Source organism: Pongo pygmaeus, chromosome 5, assembly GCF_028885625.2.
Source record: "Pongo pygmaeus isolate AG05252 chromosome 5, NHGRI_mPonPyg2-v2.0_pri, whole genome shotgun sequence".
Taxonomy (NCBI): domain Eukaryota; kingdom Metazoa; phylum Chordata; class Mammalia; order Primates; family Hominidae; genus Pongo; species Pongo pygmaeus.
Genome location: NC_072378.2, coordinates 95,161,623 through 95,181,857, shown reverse-complemented (window position 1 = coordinate 95,181,857; position 20,235 = coordinate 95,161,623). Strand labels below are relative to the sequence as shown.

The 20,235-nt window shown below is 36.4% G+C and overlaps 1 long non-coding RNA gene across 2 annotated transcripts in view; it reads left to right on the top strand.

The window, feature by feature from the left end:
* Positions 1 to 11,358: 11,358 nt before the first annotated feature.
* LOC134739741 (uncharacterized) overlaps positions 11,359 to 20,235 on the top strand; it is an 86,054-nt gene continuing 77,177 nt past the window's right edge. For both annotated transcript variants that reach the window (XR_010126749.1, XR_010126750.1), the window contains exons 1-2: positions 11,359 to 11,402; positions 16,586 to 16,640. This is a non-coding gene — a long non-coding RNA (uncharacterized LOC134739741). The remainder of the gene's footprint in view (positions 11,403 to 16,585; positions 16,641 to 20,235) is intronic.

Below are 20,235 nucleotides of genomic sequence, written 5' to 3'. Positions count from 1 at the left end.
GCCTCTTCTTGGCTTGTGAATTACTGTCTTTTTCCTGTGCCTTTTTGTGTACAAATCTCCTCCTATAAGGACACCAGTCGTATTGTATTGTGGCCCACTCTAATGACCTCATTTTAACTTAATTACTTTTAAACATCTTATTGCCAAAAACAGTCACATTCTGAGAGACTAGGAGTTAGGATTTCAACATATGAATTTTGAGGGGTCACAATTAGCCCATAATACACCATGTTCCCTAAGCTTTCTCTTCTTAGATCACAATTCTGTGGCTGGACAGCAGTTCTTGTTATTGAAAAATGCCATCTCAAGGCTTTTGCTGTTTCTTGTCTCGCCTGGAATGGTATTCCCCAGTTCTTTGCTAACTTACACTTTCACTTCATTCAGACATGCCCTCCCAGATAACCTCTCTGAAGTAATCCTCCTCACATGAACACAAACTCTCTGTTATCCTTACTTTCTCAAGATTTCTTCACAGCACTACCTGACACACTGTTGCATATGTGTTAGTCTGTTAGTTGTCTGTCTACCATGCTCCCACACCTTACAATATAAGATCTGTTTTATACTGTCTGCCATGTTAACTGCTACTGTGTTTTGTATCTTTTAGGTGGTCTTAATATGCTGTTGCTGAAAGAATGAATTTCTTCTAGGTGTGCAGGAAACTGAGTAGGGCTGAAGATCACCTAAGAATGCAGACACAGAAAGGGTGAATCCTGGATGGTCTGGATTTAGAGCATTCAAATAAAGTCTTACGGTGATCAAGATTGATTTACCTAAACAATCATCTAGAGAACTATGAAATAAACCTATAGTGACTTTTTTTAGCATTTTGGAGGCCCCAATCTTTCTTTAATGAGAACTACCATTCTAAGGACACTGGATATTCTTCTGATTGTAAAATCATTTTGCTATGGGCAGAACACACATCTGTGTAATTTTTAAATTCTAAGTTAAGTAATTACTCAATTTTCTTAACAAAGATTCAGAATGTGTCTCTTTAACCAAAAAGAATTATATCATAAAATCTTTTAAAAATGTATGCTTTTACATTGGTTTTGTCCTGTGATTGATTTGATACCCAAAAATTGTAAAGTACAGCTAAATTTGGGAGCCAAGTTATTAATAATTAAAGACTGATTTATCTTTGACAAAGAGTCAAAGATAGACTGACTTAATTACTATGAAATCTGGGGTTTTATGTGGTTATTTCACGAAACAGTATATTTAATGACAGATTTAAATAAATGAAATCATTTCCACACTAAAATACTTATCTCAGTTCAGCATATTTTCTGCCAGCTCTTTCCAAGTGAATTTGAAAACCTGGAGTCTCATGTGGACTATGATTCATATTTTTAAATCATGAAATATATTTTCTTCATTTCAGAATGCAATTTTCCTACAGATAAGTTGCATTCCTTCTAATAGAAGAATATAATTGCTGACTGATAAGATTATAAATTTGCAGATAAAAGATTCAGGATATATTTAATGAAACAGAGGAAGAATAACAACATAATAGGAATCCATCCTAGATGAAGTAGGATATTCCAAGTATACTGTGAATTTTTTAGAAAGGTTATATATGAAATAAAATACCTCAGAACATGAAACAGTTTGGAGCCTTTTAGATATACCAGAGAAAAATTTTCTGAGAAGCATGTGGTATAGAGCAATTATAACAGTTAAAAAAGTCTCCATTAAAAGTATTTTAAAAGTATATCATATTTTAATATGATAAAGTTACTTTAGTAGAATTTAAACACAAAAGTTTTATGTAAATATAGCCCATGTGTATCCACAGTAATGTTCTTTGGCTTCAAATAAAAGACCAACAAATGAGAAAAAAACTCGTTTTGATTTAGAGCAGACGTCTTGTCAGTGGGTGATTTTAAAGTTAGCTTTTCTGGACGTGCTAGACATTTCCAGTGTCCCAACTACTGTCATCGTGAGGTTTTCATCGGCTGTGCCATTTCCCAACGTCTTTTGGGATTTACATCTGTCTGTGTTAAAATAATCAAACGAAAAATCAGTCCTGTGTTGTCAGCATGATTCATGTATTTATATAGATTTGATTATTTTAATTTTCCTCTTTTTTTTGTAAATTTTATGTACAGATTTGATTTTTCATAGTTTTAACTAGATTTCCAAGATATTTTGTGCATTTCTTTCAACTGAATTTTGGTGGTGTTAGTGCCATTATCTAGCACCCTGATTTTTTTTTTTACTGTAACCAGGGCTTCACTCTGTCTTTTTCCACTGAAGTATGACATTTTGTTAGTACATTTCAGTGTAGTCATTCATTTCTAGCTATACATAGGGTGAAGGAGAGATCAGATACATGAACGTGTCTTACATGGGTTGCTGTATTTAGAATTACAAACATTTTTCATTATTGGAAAGTGTAACGGGGACCTTCTGCATACCTGTTTAGAACCAAAACCACCATGACACAGTTTTTATAGTGTCTGTATATTTGTGATGCAATGGTCTTGTAAAGGTTTTTAATGAAAACTACCATTAGCCAGTCTTTCTTACTGACAATAAATTATTAATAAAATTTAAAAAAAAAATAAAGTTAGCTTTTCAGTAAACAAGCTAGTGAGTAAAATGAGTACTTTTAGTGCAGCAGTGACTTTTTTCCCAAGGCTTGGATTTCTCTGTTTACAGTTCCATGACTGATTCCTCAGGTTTAGTTCTCTTATCATGCTACATATTTTTAAAAGCTTGAGATATAACTCACATATTATACAATTCAAAGTGTATGATCCAAAGGATTTTAGCATACTCATGGATATATACAGCCATCACCACAGACAATTTCACAACATTTTCATCAAAAAGAAATTTCTTTGTGTTTTAATGATACCTGGGCCTTTCTCCTGCAGTTGTCCTAAAGTGTGGATGAAGAAAGAAGGTTTACAGTTTGATAAACCCTTTACTCCTGTTACTTACCTTCTCCCCAATCTGAGACAAAGTGGGTTTACAATGGAAAAAAAAAAGAAAAGAAAAATAACCCTGTGTCGTAACTACAGTACAACAATGACAAATAGTGAGTCTGGATATATGAGAAATTTGAGAACCAATGTACTCACATTCACTTCCAGAACACATAGTCCTCTGCATCTATTTAAATGTGAAATATCTTATGTTTTCTCTCTGGGAGGGACGGAAATTGTGTTGAATTCTATACCTCTTGAATCTAAAGAAATATTACAATTCATTGAATCTTTTTGTGAAATTCAAATTACCTTGCCACTAAAACAACATTCCTATTCTTTCACATAACTTCAGTCTTGCCTTACAAGCCCTCATCATTTCTTTTTCCAACATAAAATGAATTACAAGCAATTTCCACAGAATTAGTTGTTCTTCACATATACCATCTTTTAATGGCCTATGGGTAAAATTTTTTAGTAAACATCCCTCTTGGGAACTCCTAATTTATATGAGTATAAAATGTCCCAAGAAGGTTTAGAGTGAAGACTTCTGTGTTAAAAAATCTTTTAAATATTCTTGGGCATAGAGCACTTTATTCGTACAATCTATGTTAGCATACAATGGAACACAGTTTGGAAAAAACACTGTTTAATTATTCTCCTGTTTTATTACCTATACATTGTTTGGGAAGAATGAATTTTTTTGTATGCAGTACTTTCATGCTTTGGGTTATATTATAAAGATAGATTTCTTATGCCTGAAGTAACAGATCAATATCATATACACTCTTAGACATTTTGTGTAGGAGTTGCTCAGTTTCTTCCAAAGGATTTCTTCTGGTTATAATATATTTCAGTTTCCTCCTTTGCAGTTTCATTTACATTTGTATCATCATATTTTAAATGTTTGTTAACATGAGAGGAGGAATGGGGTACTTTATTTCATTTGAAATTATTTTATGAAATGTTTGAAGAAAACTACATAACTCATGTCTTTTATTGACTCTGACATTTATATTTCCATATATACTTTTATTGAACTTGAAAACTATTCTTTCTATAAACCCTCATTTTAGTTAAAATAGTTCTCATTTAGTTTTGCTCTTTGCAATCAAACAAGAGTATTAATATCAAGTTCAAATAGAGTTCTCAATTAAACATTTTATGACCTTTAAAAATAACTAAAATTTATTAGGAAGGATCAAAAGATGTATAGAAAATTTTAGACATGAAGTCCTTGCCCATGCCTATGTCCTGAATGGACTTCATGTCTAAAACACCAAAAGCAATGGCAACAAAAGCCAAAATTGACAAATGGGATCTCATTAAACTAAAGAGCTTCTGCACAGCAAAAGAAACTACCATAAGAGTGAACAGGCAACCGACAAAATGGGAGAAAATTTTCACAACCTACTCATCTGACAAAGGGCTGATATCCAGAATCTACAATGAACTCCAACAAATTTACAAGAAAAAAACAAACAATCCCACCAAAAAGTGGGCAAAGGACATGAACAGACACTACTCAAAAGAAGACATTTATGCAGCCAAAAAACACATGAAAAAATGCTCACCATCACTGGCCATCAGAGAAACGCAAATCAAAACCACAGTGAGATACCATCTCACACCAGTTAGAATGGCAATCATTAAAAAGTCAGGAAACAACAGGTGCTGGAGAGGATGTGGAGAAATAAGAACACTTTTACAAAGTTGGTGGGACTGTAAACTAGTTCAACCATTGTGGAAGTCAGTGTGGCGATTCCTCAGGGATCTAGAACTAGAAATTCCATTTGACCCAGCCATCCCATTACTGGGTATATACCCAAAGGACTATAAATCATGCTGTTATAAAGACACATGCACACGTATGTTTATTGTGGCATTATTCACAATAGCAAAGACTTGGAATCAGCCCAAACGTCCAACAATGATAGGCTGGATTAAGAAAATGTGGCACATATACACCATGGAATACTATGCAGCCATAAAAAATGATGAGTTCATGTCCTTTGTAGGGACATGCATGAAGCTGGAAACCATCATTCTCAGTAAACTATTGCAAGAACAAAAAACCGAACACCGCATATTCTCACTCATAGGTGGGAATTGAACAATGAGAACACATGGACATAGGAAGGGGCACATCACACTCTGGGGACTGTTGTGGGGTAGGAGGAGGGGGGAGGGATAGCTTTAGGAGATATACCTAATGCTAAATGACGAGTTAATGGGTGCAGCACACCAGCATGGCACGTGTATACATATGTAACTAACCTGCATGTTGTGCACATGTACCCTAAAACTTAAAGTATAATAATGATAAAATAAAAAAAGAAGAAAATTTTAATGTAGCACAACTAAAAATCAGTATTTTTAGGCCATAGTAAAACTTAAACAGATGTTATAATAGTTTTCAAATTGAATAAAACTACATGAATTTCAGAATTTGATTTTGGGACAATTAGCCAAAGATGTCAAAAGGCTCAAAATGCTTGATCAAAACAGAGTCATAGGTCACTGCTGTGTCTGGAATTGGTGGGTTCTTGGTCTGACTTCAAGAATTAAGCCACGGACCCTCATGGTGAGTGCTACAGTTCTTAAAGATGGTGTGTACAGAGCTTGTTCCTTCCAATGTTCCGACGTGCCCAGAGTTTCTTCCTTCTGGTGAGTTCTTGGTCTGACTTCAAGAATGATGCCACGGACACTCACGGTGAGTGTTACAGTTCTTAAAGATGGTGTGTCCAGAGTTTTTTCCTTCCAGTGTTTGCACGTGTCTGGAGATTCTTCCTTCCGGTGGGTTCATGGTCTCGCTGACTTCAGGAGCGAAACTGCAGACTTTCACGGGGAGGATTACAGCTCTTAAAGATGGTGCGGACCCAAAGATTAAGCAGCAGCAAGATTTATCAGGAAGAGCAAAAGAACAAAACCTCCAGCCTGAGGAACAGGACCTGAGCGGCTTTTCTTTGCCGGCTTGAGTGGCCAGCTTTTATTCCCTTATTTGGCCCCACCCACATCCTGCTGATTAGTCCAATTTACAGAGAGCTGATTGGCCTATTTTACAGAGTGCTGATTGGTCCGTTTTATGGAGTGCTGATTGGTTCGTTTTGACAGAGTGCTGACTGGTGTGTTTACAAACCTTTAGCTAGACACGGAGCATCGATTGGTGTGTTTACAATCCTTTAGCTAGACAGAAAAGTTCTCCAAATCCCCACCCTACCCAGAAGCCCAGCTGGCTTCACCTCTTATTGTAATATTATATAATATTCATTTAACTAGAGTAATAATCAGAAGACTTCAAAAGCAATGTAGAAATTTACATGGATTACAAACCTTAATCCTTCAAAAGCTAAGAAGTTTTCCTAAGTAACCCAAAACCCAAGAAAGACAATGTAGCAATTATCTTGATAAAATTTATTATCTTTGTTTAGGTTAGTTACTAGAAAGGAAAGAAAAACCTATGCAGTCATTGTTTCCCCTTACAGGAAGCTCATTTAGGTAACCTGGAAATCAAACTTGATGAAAAAGATACTTGAATTATACTAGACACAGAAAGAATGTGTCTAAGGTTATGAGAGTACACTATATTATAGAGGAATGTAAACAAGAAAACTAGTATCTTAAGCTCTTAATAACAGCATGGGAAGTTTTCTGGTTACATGGAACAATTTAGAAACACAAAGACAAGCCAAGTGTATAGAATCTAATTATATTGGAGGAAAGCATTGCTTTTCTAGGTCTTTAACATAAACATTCTAGCATCAGGCCGCTAACACAAGAGTTAGAAGTGGAGAAATAAGTTACAAGAGTTGACCAAAAAAAAAAAAAAAAAAAAAGTTGAGAGAGTTATCACCCCAGCCAAAGGAAAAAGATAGCTTTTTAAGAGAAGAAAGAATAGAATGCCATTCTGTTGTGTATGGCCATGATTATGTAAAACCTGCAAATCGCGTGCACTGAGATACAACAAAATTTGAACTTCTGAGCTATAAATCTGAGAAGTTGCAAAAGGAAAACTTTATCTCAAGAAATGAAATTATCATTGTAAAAGAAAAGGGCAGCATTTTAAATTTGAAACTAGAAAAATTAAATACATCTCAGCAAGAAATGTGGCAGAAATAGAAACTGTCTGCAGTTTAGAAGATGGCATTAAAGAAAGAGATTTTAAAATAAAAAATCAAAACCTGTTGGCACATTTATTAAGAGCAGGCCAATACTTCAAGAAAACTTTGTTTGCAGTATATAGGAATAGGCCCTGGTACTATAATAGTGCTTCCTTGCCACCAATGTTTAATTTTTAGAAAAACACATAAACAATTTCTTTTTAGTCTCAGCTTATCGAGGCACACATAAAACTTCCTTTATAAGGCCCATCCTTTACAAATCCTCTTTGACTTGTTTAGACTGTTTATATTTTCTTAACCTCTAAGTCATTCATTTAAAAAAAATTTATTATTAATTTTATGTTAGGACAAAAATTTACTATATAAGGTTGTCATACAAAATTATTTTTTCTTAAATGTATATTTCGATTAGTAGAGCTAAATATATTTTTATCTTGTTTGGACATGACTAAGAAATTTAATTAGTATCTATTTGTTACTTTAACATAATTTTAAGATTTTAAATTACATAAAAGCTTCATTTATAAACATTTATTCCATTTACAATTACCCATTTTATTTAGCTTTTTAACAATTACACCTAGATTACTTAGGAAAGTTGAGTATTTACACAGAAATAATCATTATTTTAAGTTGCCCTTCCATAAATAAATTTTATAACCTATAAACAGAAGCCAATTAATGCAAGTGCTGAATATGCAAAAATCATATAAACACAAACATGGATGGAAAACAAAGTACATACTAAGAAGAATGGTAAGTCACCTTCTCCAACAAAGGAAAAAAAATCGCTTCACTGATGCCCCAACCCAAAGGGAAAAATCCCTTCATGCAGACCTGCAGCTGGGGTATGCCATGAGGAAAGAGTACTCCCCAACAGGAGATCTCTCAACCAAAGAGGAATATTAAGTGTTTTCCTAAGTAAGAATTTTAAAGTTAAATGGATAGGTATATTATTAGTAACTCAGAAGACACAACTATTTTTATTAAATCAACAATATTAAATTAATTGTTTTTATCAAAGAATTGCATAAACAAAGATCATTTTCTTTTAGTCTGGGTATACAGCTTCATGACCTTAAAACATCTAGCAGAGGCAAATACAAAACTGTTTAATCAGTGAATTAAGCCAGGCAAAAATGTACAACCATTATTGAAAACATTTCTAACTTTGTGAAATGTGAAAACATTTCTAATTTTATCAACAATTTTTAAACCAGTTAATTTATCAAAGACGTACTTAAGTAAACTAAAAAAATACATTTGAATTAATTACTATACATTTGACATGAGTACTCATTTATTTAAATGTATTCCTTAAAAGATTTCTGGCTGACTATGCCAGATTTATTATGTAGTCACAACATACAACATAATACATGTACATGTGGATAAGTATAATAAACACATATACATACCTATAAATAAAGATCTTACAGCTTTTACTTTAGAATTGTAGTCATGAGATAGTAAAACATAAAAACTCATTGGTTTATAAAAGACAGTTCGATCCAAATTATTTTTCTGACAAAATGAAATAAGACTAAATTTGAAGATTTTTAAAAACAGATAATCATATAAAGGCTGTGAACCAAATTTAGGGTATAGCAGTTTGAATTGGTTACCAATACAATGGATTGGACAAAGAATAATTAACTGTGAAAATGTGACTACATGACAAAAAGATAAGAGGTATTCTAACAAGGTCTGTATGGTATTTTCTTGGTCTCAAGTTTTTGTCCTTGAAGATAAGAATGTTGCCATTTCTTTTAGTATAGGGAGAGTATCTTTTGCATGGAAATATTTTCTTTTGCTTCTAGATATAAAAAAAAGTCAATTTTTTTTATATCTGCTGGTTTTCAATTGTTTTTACTTAAATAGTCAGTATGCCAAAATAGCTTAAGAATTTTGGAAACAGAGAGTTTAGCTTAAGAAGGATAAAGAGGAGGAACTGTAGAAAGAGGAGGGGGAAATTCCAGATAGGAAGCACATACTATTTCACCCAGCTTTGAGATAGTATTTAGTAGCAAGGCAAACTTCGAGTCCTGAATCTTGTTTGTTTTTCCTTTTTTTGTAAGTATCGGTATATCAATTGAGATGTCAGTCTTATTTGGAGTGTATGAGTTTTTAGCCATGGCCTTTTAGTATAGTTTTAAGAACGACAGACTGTTTGAATGAACATGTTACCAACTGGAGTCCCAGAAAATATTTTGTTATGTCTTTGCACTTTGGGAGCCCAATTCTAACTAAATTTATCTAGGTGATTTGGTTTAATGTCAAATAAACAAAAGCCAATTAAATGCAAGTGCTGAATTTGCAAAAATCAAATAAACACAAACACGAATGGAAAACAAAGTACATTACTAAGAAGGATGATAAGCCACCTTCTCCAACTAAAGGAAAAAAAATCCCTTCACTGACGCCACGACCCAAAGGGAAAGATCCCTTCATACAGACCTGCAGCTGAGGTATGCCATGAGGAAAAGAGTCCTCTCCAACAGGAGATCTCTCAACCAAAGAGGAAAATACCTCTCTCAAACATGAAAGGTAAGCCACCTCCCCAACCAAATCCCAAATAAAACAGAACTCAAAAAAAAAACCAAAAAAAAACAACAACAAAAAGTTGGGGGAGTTTGGTCCAAGAGAGATTCACCAGGGAGAAAAAGGCAACCCAGGAAAACAGGACGGCATCAAGGGGCCAAGTACAGGTACCTCATTTCATAGTTCTTCACAGCGATTCTCCCTGAGGTGATTCAGCTTTGAAACTATACTTCTGACACCAAGTATGTTTAAGTCAAATAAAATATAGAGACAAATTTTTAAATTTAAAATGTTTTGTCTGGGAAGCAAGAATTGTAATTTGGGGAATACAGATAGATTGAGTAGTCTTAGGCATGTCTGAAGAACAAAGAGGTTAGAGGGATTATAGAAAAAAGAAGTGTTGCTTATTGTCTTGAAAGAAAGTTAATTGGCACCAGTTAAGTTTTGACGAGCTGGCAAGCTTCTATTGATGAGTGATAACAGTGGGTAAAATTAGTCTTAAGAGTCACAGCAGGCCGGGCGCGGCGGCTCATGCCTTTAATCGCAGAACTTTGGGAGGTGGAGGTGGGTGGATCACCTGAGGTCAGGAGTTCGAGACCAGCCTGGCCAAAATGGTGAACCCTTATCTCTGCTAAAAATACAAAAACCAACCAGGCGTGGTGGTGGGCGCCTGTAATTCCAGCTACTTGGAAGGCTGAGGCAGGAGAATCTCTTGAACCTGGAAGGCAGAGGTTGCCGTGAGCCGAGATCACGCAATTGAACTCCAGCCTGGGCAACAAGAGCGAAACTTGATCTCCACCCCCAACCCTCCCAACCTCCCCCACCCCCCCAAAAAAATAAAAATAAAAATAAAAAGAGTCACAGCAGATTGTTTCAGTAGGTATTAGATAAAACTGGTTTCGGGCAGTTGCAGCAGCTGGGCTTGTAGAACATTTAATTCTAGGAGCAGGTGCTATGTGCCCTAAGTGCTTTATTTCCCTGGGCTCCTTGATGGCAGTGGCGGCCACTGTGAGGACGCCAGCTGCAGTGGGGGAGGCACAGCCAGTGCTGTGCACTTCACAGAGCCAGTGGGGACTGGGAATAGGTGATTCCAGCAGAAGCTCCAAGCCCTACCGAGTTGGTGGGGCAGCAGCCCGCGCTCCTGGGCGCAGCTGCAGCTCTGAATCTGGGCATCCCTGCATTCTCGGGGCCCCAGGAAGCCCCCTTCTTCCACAGGCTCAGAAGTGCCTGCTTCCGCTCCCCGACCTCTCCCTGCTCCCTGGCACCCGACCTGGTGCAGAGCAAAATTGTGTCAGAGCCCAGGCACTGTAGCAACCTAGCCAGGTGTGCGCATGCTCAGGGCGGCACTGACACGCCGGCCTCCTGCTGCCTTCGCTTCCTCCAGATTTTGGGTGCCAACAAGCGTGGGAAGGAGGTGGGGGAACTGAAGGGCAGGGGAGCTGAAGGCAGCTCAGCACAGACCTACAGGTGCCCCACAGCACAGACAGCCTGAGCGGCATAAACCGCATGTTGATGGTAACAGGAGGCAGACAGGTTCCTGGGCGGGAAGGGGCGGGTCCCCAGTGAAACCCCACCTTCAAGCCAGGGATGGCCTGAAGCCTGCAGGCCGGGCTGCCAGTTCCATGTGGAGTCCAGGACCCAGAGTGAGAACGTCATTGATGCCTTTCGGCCAATCGGATGGTGCTTTTTCCAGGCCCGCCCATGACCGCCCATGGACCAATCAGCATGCACTTCCTCTATTCTGAGTCCATAAAAATCCCTGGATTCGCACACACTCACTCTTCGGGATGACCTGCCTGTGGTAAGGATCTGTTAGGGTCTCGTGAGAGCTGTTCTGTTACTCAGTAAAGCGCCTCTCTGCCTTGCTCACGTCCAATTGTACACGTAACTTGATTCTTCCAGGATGCAGGAAAAGAACTCAGGACCCACCAAACGGCCAGAGCAAAAGGAGCTGTAACACGTTCCTGGCCAGCTCACCAAGCTGCAGATGGTGACACACTCCTGGACTGCGGGAGTAAAGAGTGGTGACCCTCCTGGGGGGTCCAGACCTTGGGATTCCCCTAGCCAGAGATGCTGTAACACTGTAGGCCTCCTGCTCTTTGCCTAGGCTGGGCAGCCGCCCCACACGACAGGAAGCAGTGGCAGGGCTGGGCCAGCCCAGGGGTGGCGGAATTGAAGGAGCTGTAACACAAACGGCCTGCACCATGTCCCACCTCCCCACCCGCCTCTCGCCACACTGGGCCACAAGGAGAGAAGAGCTGCGGCCCTACTGGGGGGCCAGAACTCGGGGCTCCCTAAGCCTAGGCTGTGACAAGCTGTAACACCCTCTTGGGGGCTCTGCAGTTACTAGCGTCTCCAAGCTTTCAGGCACCGCCATGTTTCCCTGTGCCAGCAGCCGAAGCTGCTTTTGGTATGGCCGGTTCAGCCGCAGCCTCTCACACAGCCAGCGCCTGTGCCGCTGCCTGTAGTTTCTCCTCCAGCCCAGCTGGTGCGCCTGGCTGTGCCCACTGACCGCACCCTGATCTTGCTGGCTCACGCACCCCTTGCCGCTCAGCTTTCCTTTTAGTTTACATTTAACTAATCAGCTTTTGTCTATTTTTAATATTATTTTATTTTTAGATATGTCTTTCTAAAGAGACTTCATTGTATTGTGCTCTTTTAAAATTCAAACGCTTAGTATTTCTTTTTTTTAATAGAGACATTTTAAAGCATTTATATTCACTTTTGTAATGTTATCTTTGGCTTAGCCTTTGTCACTTAATTATCATATTTTCTCTAATGTTGCCTTCTTATGGTTTTGTTTGTTTGTTTTTCTCTTTTGCTGGTGGACTAGGATTTATTATCTATTGAAACAATCTGGTAGTTCAAAATTTCATTTTTGTTTATCCTCACTCCTTTTTAGAAACATTTTTGTGCTTTCCTAATTATTTTATTAAAATCTGTGTACTTATTTTAGCTGTACTTTATAGAAAAAATAATTTTACATTGAATCAACTTAAAATGAGGCTTTACACCTTTTTCATAAAACTACATTTGGGTTTCTTTTTTGCATTTTCATTTTAAGTTACCTTGTGTATATATATTTTTCAAAATTAATCATTTCTTTATTAATGAAGGCAGTTTAAGTGATTTTTTAAAAGTGTTTACACTAGGAACATAGTTACTGTGTATATTACTCATGATTGTTGGGGCGCTTTTCTAATCAGAATTTGCAGCTATGTTTTCCCTTTAATATACACGTGAATGTACTGTGTGAATACCACTTTAACCAATCCAGTTAATCAAGTGTAGAAGCTGTCCAATAGTGGCTTCTCCTTCCATCAGCTAAAAAAGGTTCCTAGTGCTATGTCAGGGAGTGAGGCCATTGCTCTGGGTGTTGGCTGCCTCTCTGAGAAACACTGTCAACATTTGACTCGGTAACTGCATGTCTTTCCCATGGTGATTGGTAGTACAACAGATTCTCTAGCACAGCAGTCCCCAACCTTTTTGGCACCGGAGACTGGTTGTATGGAGGAAAATTTTTTCATAAACCCAGGTGGCATGGGAGGGGATGATTTTGGGGTGATTCAAAGTGCATTACATTTATTTTGCACCTTATTGTTATTATATATAATATATAATAATTTGTATATATAATTTATGTATAATGAAATAATTATACATTGCACCATAATGTGGAATCAATGGAAGCCCTGATCTCATTTTCCTGCAACTAGACAGTCTCATCTGAAGGTGATGGGAGACAGTGACAGATCATTAAGCATTAGATTTTCATAAGGAGCATGCAACCTAGATCCCTTATATGTGCAGTTCACAATAGGGTTCATGCTTCTGTGAAAATCTAATGCTGCTGCTGATCTGACGAGAGGTGGGGCTCAGGTGGCAATGCAAGCGATGGGGAGAGGCTGTAAATACAGATGAGATAATGTAAGTGATGAGGAGTGGCTGTATATACAGATAAGCTTTGCTCAGTGGTCTGCCACTAGCCTCCTGCTATGCGGCCCAGTTCCTTAGAGTCCATGGACAGGTACTGATCCATGGCCCAGGGGTTGGGGTTGCCTGCTCTAGCAGACAGGTGAGTCTGGAGAAATGTGGTTACCATTGCTCTGGTAGGTTACTGAATCATAAAATCCAGCAACTTTCAACTGTAAGAAATACCTTGCCCTAAAAATAAGGGTGGGAAAGGGAATAATAATAAAATTCATGTTATCTTCTTTGATAATTTGCTCTCACTAACACAGTCTTCTGATTAAAGAACCTGGGTGTCAAGGGTGTTAAATTAATTGTCCACAGATGGGCTGTGGAGGATTAAAGTAATTATTCTTTCTGTTGGAGAGATCTGGCTTACTATGGAATCTGTTGTTGACCTTAATGTATCCCAGGGATACTAGAAGGATAGTAACTTTCAAAACTGAAAAACCTGACCAACATCAGAAGTGAAAGAAGGCATGGAAATCAATATTTCCAGACTCTAGTATCAGCTCCTATACACACTAGAACTAGCTTTGAGATAGGTAGGTATAAAAAGTATCCTGGTTGTCTGGCTTAACTTCCTCATGATGTTTGCTAAATTGTCCCAATATATTTTAGTTACATCAGAATTATTGCAGAACACTATATGGTTTAAATCACACATGTCATTTTTTAAATCAAATTGCCTTGGATAATATCTCACTTAAATGCATGTTGAACCATTTCTTTTTTTTCTCTGCAATCTTTACAGCTAAATTTTATCCATTCTTGCCTTATATTTATCTGATGGTAATTGTAAAAAACAGTATACAATAATTTTTTTCCTAAAAAAGTTATTGCTATTACATTTTCTGAATCCTTAAATAAATTTTTATTAACACTTTGATCTGTTATGCATTAATTTAATTATAAACTTTGCTCCTTGAGTGTTTAAGGCATTAACATTCTTATGCAATTGGTAACATTCTTATGTCATTTGTCACTATTTTTATTTGTCTTTTCTTTCCTTATCTTTAACAAAGAGACACCTATGCAAATGCAATGTTGAAGAACAGGAAAAAAGGACCCCCATTTAATTTTGGCTAGGTGCTGGCAGGTTTTGCTTCACTCTTTTGAAGATGAAAGACAGGTAGTGAGTTAATGCCCAATACCGCGGATGACACAAACCAGATATTCAATAACTACTTTTTCTCCTTCTAAATGTGAGACGCCATTTAGAACTTCCCATTTTTATATACAGAGATCTTTTCTGGGTTCTGCAGTGGAAACAAGAATTCCCTTTCCAAGGAGTTCTAATTTGGAAAATGGCAGTATAGAATAGGCTCAAAGTATCTTTGAGAATTCTAAGGCATAGAGGCAAAATAGAGGATTAGGGATTTAATTTTTCTTTGGAAAGCCTTTCTATATTTGTGTGTCCAAGGTTAATAATGGCTCCGTTTTTCAGGTTGGCTTTCTTCCTATTTCCTTGAATTAGAAATTTTTGTTAAGCAAGTCAAAGACTCATCTTATTTACGTTCTTGTCCATTTTTATGGTGTAAGTCAAGGATAAGGATCCTAGTTACGTTATAATTGCCTAATTGACTTTTCTAATTATTGAGGATTTGGGAAAAAACTAATAAAATTTTATAAAATACTTTAATTCTTTAAAATACTTTACTTAAGGTTTTTTTCCCCTTGGTATTTGGATATTCTCATGGAAATTTATAAAACAGGAAGTTGACGTCTCTAGCAATTTTAGTGCTTCATTGTCATGCTGGAAGTCAGCCTTTCCACTGTCTTAAGACCCTTGAAGCCTGAGTGGTTTTCCTGAAGACTGATGGCTAAAGCAGAGTACATAACCTGAAAACCCTAGACTAAATCCGACCTGCAGATATACTTTAATAGGTCCACATAAGGGTTTGTTTTTAATGGTAAAATAAACATAGCGACATAAGCTTACCATTATAATAATTTTAAGTGTACTATTCAGTGACATTGAGTACATTCATATTGTTGTGTAACCACATCACTATCTAACTCCACAACCTTTTCATCATCCCAAATTAAAATTTACTCACTAAATAATAATTTCCATCTCTTCCTCCCCCCAGTTCCTGGTAACCACTATCTGCTTTTTGTCTCTATGAATTTGACTGCTCTGGGTACCTCAAATAAGTGGAATCATGCAACATTTGTTCTTTTGTGTCTGGCTTATTTTGCTTAGAATAATGCTTTCAAGGTTCATACATGTTGTAGTATATATCAGAACTTCCTTTTTTAATGTTGCTGAATAATATTTCATTGTATGTACATGTCATATTTTGTTTATTCATCTCTTCATGGATATTTGGGTTGTTGCCACCTTGTGACTATTTTGTGAGTAATTCTGTTCTGAATATTGGTCTGCAAATATCTTTTCAAGTCCCTTCCTCAGCTTTCAATTCTTCTGAGTATGTACCTCGAAGCAAAATTGCTAAATCAATGGTAATTCTATGTTTAATTTGGAGGAGAATCTCCAAACTGTTTTCCACAGTGGTTTCACACTTTTACATTTTTTTCCAGCAATGTATGAGGGTTCCTTTTTTTTTTTTTTGAGATAGAGTTTCACTCTTGTTGCTCAGGCTGGAGTGCAATGTTGCACTCTCAGCTGACTGCAACCTCCACTTCTCATGTTTATGTGATTCTCCTGCCTCAGCCTCCCAAGTAGCTGGAATTACAAGCACCCGCCACCACGCCCAACTAATTTTTGTATTTTTAGTAGAGACAGGTTTTCACCATGTTTAGCCAGGCTGGTCTCGAACTTCTGACCTCAGGTGATCTGCCTGCCTCTGCCTGCCAAAGTGCTGGGATTATAGGAGTGAACCAGCACACCTTACCTCATTGTGGTTTTAATTTGTATTTCTATATAGTGTTTTGATACATTTGGAAAAACTAGTCAATATTGAAATACCTAAAGATTTTACATAGAAACCTTGAATTCCAGCTTATCTTGAAAAACCAGAAGGTGTGATAATATATATTTCTACCTTTCAGACATGAAGCTGAGAACTGGTAGCCCTTGTTAGAGGAACACGTGCTTCCAGACCAGGTATATTCTTCCTATTTTGTCCCAAGCCACCCTATATGGCCCACTCATTTATGTTATTTGCATATCCATATAAATAGTAAGTTTGCAGTCTCTGTCATTTAATCATCCCAGATAACATATGTTTTCATCTGGGATTAGTCCATAAATATTCTGATACTTAGTTGTTATGGGGTGATATTTAGTTGCTATGCTGTGACGATAATTGACACAGGTCATAAAAAGTAACTTAGCAGGCTGAGTGAAATTATAATATTTCAGTTGTTATTGCCATTTTAGATCAATAAACATAAAGTTTGTGGGCAGGTTTTGACTCAGAATGTGTCTTAAATTCGAATTATCCCCAGGAAGGTTGCTATTTTGAGTGTTTAAACAATCTAATTAAATTAAAGAAACATTTGGAAATTGCCTACAGTACTTGAACAAGCAGTTTTTGTAAAAAAACAAGAAAAAGTAAATAGCTATTTTAATGGGAAAAACATCCAGGCATGAAGTCTATTTTTCTTGTCTTTGTAACAAAGCAGGTTAGGCTGGAGTCTATTCACTGCCACAAAAACCAGCACCTCCACAATGTCTGCTTGAATTCATTGAAACTTTTCCTTTCTGTTAAGAAAAGGAGAGAGATGAGATAATAATAGCAGTGATATGATGCATTCTGTTTCCCTGCATGGCCTGTTTTTCAGCCCTGAATGAAGGAGTTAAAGGCAGAAATGTGTAGAGTAATTTTGGGTAAAGTCAAAACTGCATTGGGAACAAGGAAAACATGTGTTGTACAGAATTAGGGATAGCATTTTTTGCGTCTCTGTGCAGAAAACAACAATGCAGCCAGAATCTTAAAAACATTTGTCAGTGTTTGGTGATAGCCAACTTTGCGTGAATATTATTTATTTTTCTGATGAGCATCACCAATGTTGAGGCTTCTCTGAATAGTGGGAAGAGGAGTTGGATAATCAGAAGACAGAGCAAAAGAACAAGAATAGAGCAGAGACTGTGCAGTAGCTATAGTTGAAAGAGTGATGTGTGGATCCACGTATGAAAAACCTATTTGGGAACAGTCAGAAACAATAGGGACAATTTGGAGGGTTTTAATTTTCAGGAATATATTCCTGGGACTCTTGCCATTATGATTTTGAAAAGAAAGAAATCTACAAAGTTACTTGGAATTATTGGGTTACTAATTTGTATCAGTTAAAATGCCATCTATTGTACATAACAAACAAGATTCTTTTCTCAATGGGATTGAAACAGTGAGAAAAATGATATATTGCATAACAGAAGTCCAGAGCAAGTGTAGCATTCAGGCATAGTTCACATTTCCGCAGTCATTTTGGTTTTGCCTTTCTCCCTAAGTCTGGTAATGGGGAATATACAGCCATTCCCGGTACCATATTTAGCTGTGTTCTGAGAAAAATTAAGGGAAAGTATTGCCAGAGGCCCTTATAGACTTCTCTTTGCATGTCGTTGGTCAGAAATAGGTGAAAAAGCCTATTGCGAGAACACAGTGGTTAAGGAAAGGAGAGTTCTGAGCTTAGCTTGGATATATCAGATTACCCTTCTGGGGTAAGAAGCAGAGGTCACCTTTCCCTAAGTCACATGGGATAGAGAATGAACTTGAACAGAAAAGGAATTCAAACATAGATAGATGAAATAGAAGTTATTTAGACGATTAGGAGTGTCCATCCTTCTTTACATTTTTCCGACTCTACTTCTCCCATTATTTCTATATATTATTATTTTGGGGGGTGTATTAGCGTTTGTAAGCTGTCCTTCTTACTATTTGGTATTAAAAATTATGGTGAGAATATGCATGCCAAAGTAAATAAAGGAGAGATTCTGAATGAGAGAGAGTTTGGGAGGTAGAAAAGAGTTACATGACCTTGCTGTAATGATTTAATATTTTATACAATTTTGCTATAAAATACTGCTTTAGATATTGGATTGTATATAGCTGAGAATTAGAAATCGATAATTATTTCATTCTTTATTTTTTCAATTCAATGCTTTCATATGAATAGCACTAATAATGTGTTAAGAACAGATCATATATCACCTACCTTTTCTTTGCATAACTCCTAACATGTTAAGTTCAATATAAATTCATATTTATTGTCAATCTTATTTATGAGAGCATTATTTTTCTGAAATTTACTTTAAACGTGTTTATACAGGTATAATGTATTTACTTTTTTATGTTCTTAATTATTAAGAGAGTAAGTCTACACATTAAAAAGTTTACAAGAGAATTACAAACAATTTCTGAAATAATTGGCTTTCCTTTTATGCAAACAGAATTAAGAAAATGTATAAGGTGATAATTTTTATTTAACTTCCACAATTTGTTCCAATAACTATTTGAGATATCTACAAAGTAACACAGTTTATATAGTACATGTTTCCAGAAGAAATAGATTTTGAGATCAGGGTTGCGACGATATGTGTCAGGCCAGGATTTATGTTAAAGAAGATGTGACAGGAAGGTCTCCTAATGGGTTCCAGGCAAATATCAAGGCAAGGAAAATTGATTTTTCTTGTTAGAAGGAGTGCAAGAAAATTGTTTGCTGCATTATAGGAACTGTGGTTCTTGAGATGATGAGAAGGGGAACCTTAAAGAAACACTGTATTGAAAGCTTCAGAAACCACTGAGTGGCCACTTACATTTGCTTGGTAATAGTAGTTGTTTGGGGGGAAAGATACAATACAATTATTCTATTAACTCTAATCTGCTATAAAAATTTTGCAGAAAGTAAAGAGTATCTATGTTAACTGATAGTGTTGGGATAAGAGCAAAGATATGTATTTTATTACCAATTCATATTATGGATGGTGCCTTAATTTCAAGGGGGCTTGATTGCACTTCATTACAGTACTTGAAAAAAAAGTTTTCTGTAAATTATTCAAATTATACAGTTTAATGTTTTCAATTAGCTATGCTTTATTGATTTCTAAGATTTTTGAAATCAGTGATGCACATTTTTATAACTTTATTTTTGTATTAATCATATTTCTAATTAGCTTGTAGTCCTATATAATTTCTTGATAACATGATAGACTCCTTTAAAATCCTGAAGATACATTTAACTAAATTTTCATCCAATTGACAAGCTGCAGTTTTACCTGACAATGATATTTTTTGAAGTACCTGAAAATATACTAATTATATTTTCCTCAAAAAGATTTAAAGTGATCATTAATTAGTGTACTTGATGTTTTATCTCTTGTCATTGCTAGTTATCCTGTCAAGATGGTAAATACAAACCTACAATTCTGTCCATTTATAATGAGCCATTAAGTTTGCAATACTTGATTTGAAATTTGAATTCCAAGTGGCAAAACCCCCATTAGAAATATTTGTAGAACCTGCAACTTATTTAAAAGTTCTATAGATTTAAAATGTGCTTAGCCATAAATATGTGATTATTATGAGAAGTTTTACATAGAAGTGCAAGTAGCCTATAAATGCCTTTACATTTTCCATGTTAATGTGGATGCTGCTATAAAATTGGAAAATATGCTGTGGCAATTTTTATCCAATTTGTAGTTCTTTGCTTTTAACATTGGTAACACACTGATGCACATAAGGCTCTCTTGCTCATTTGAT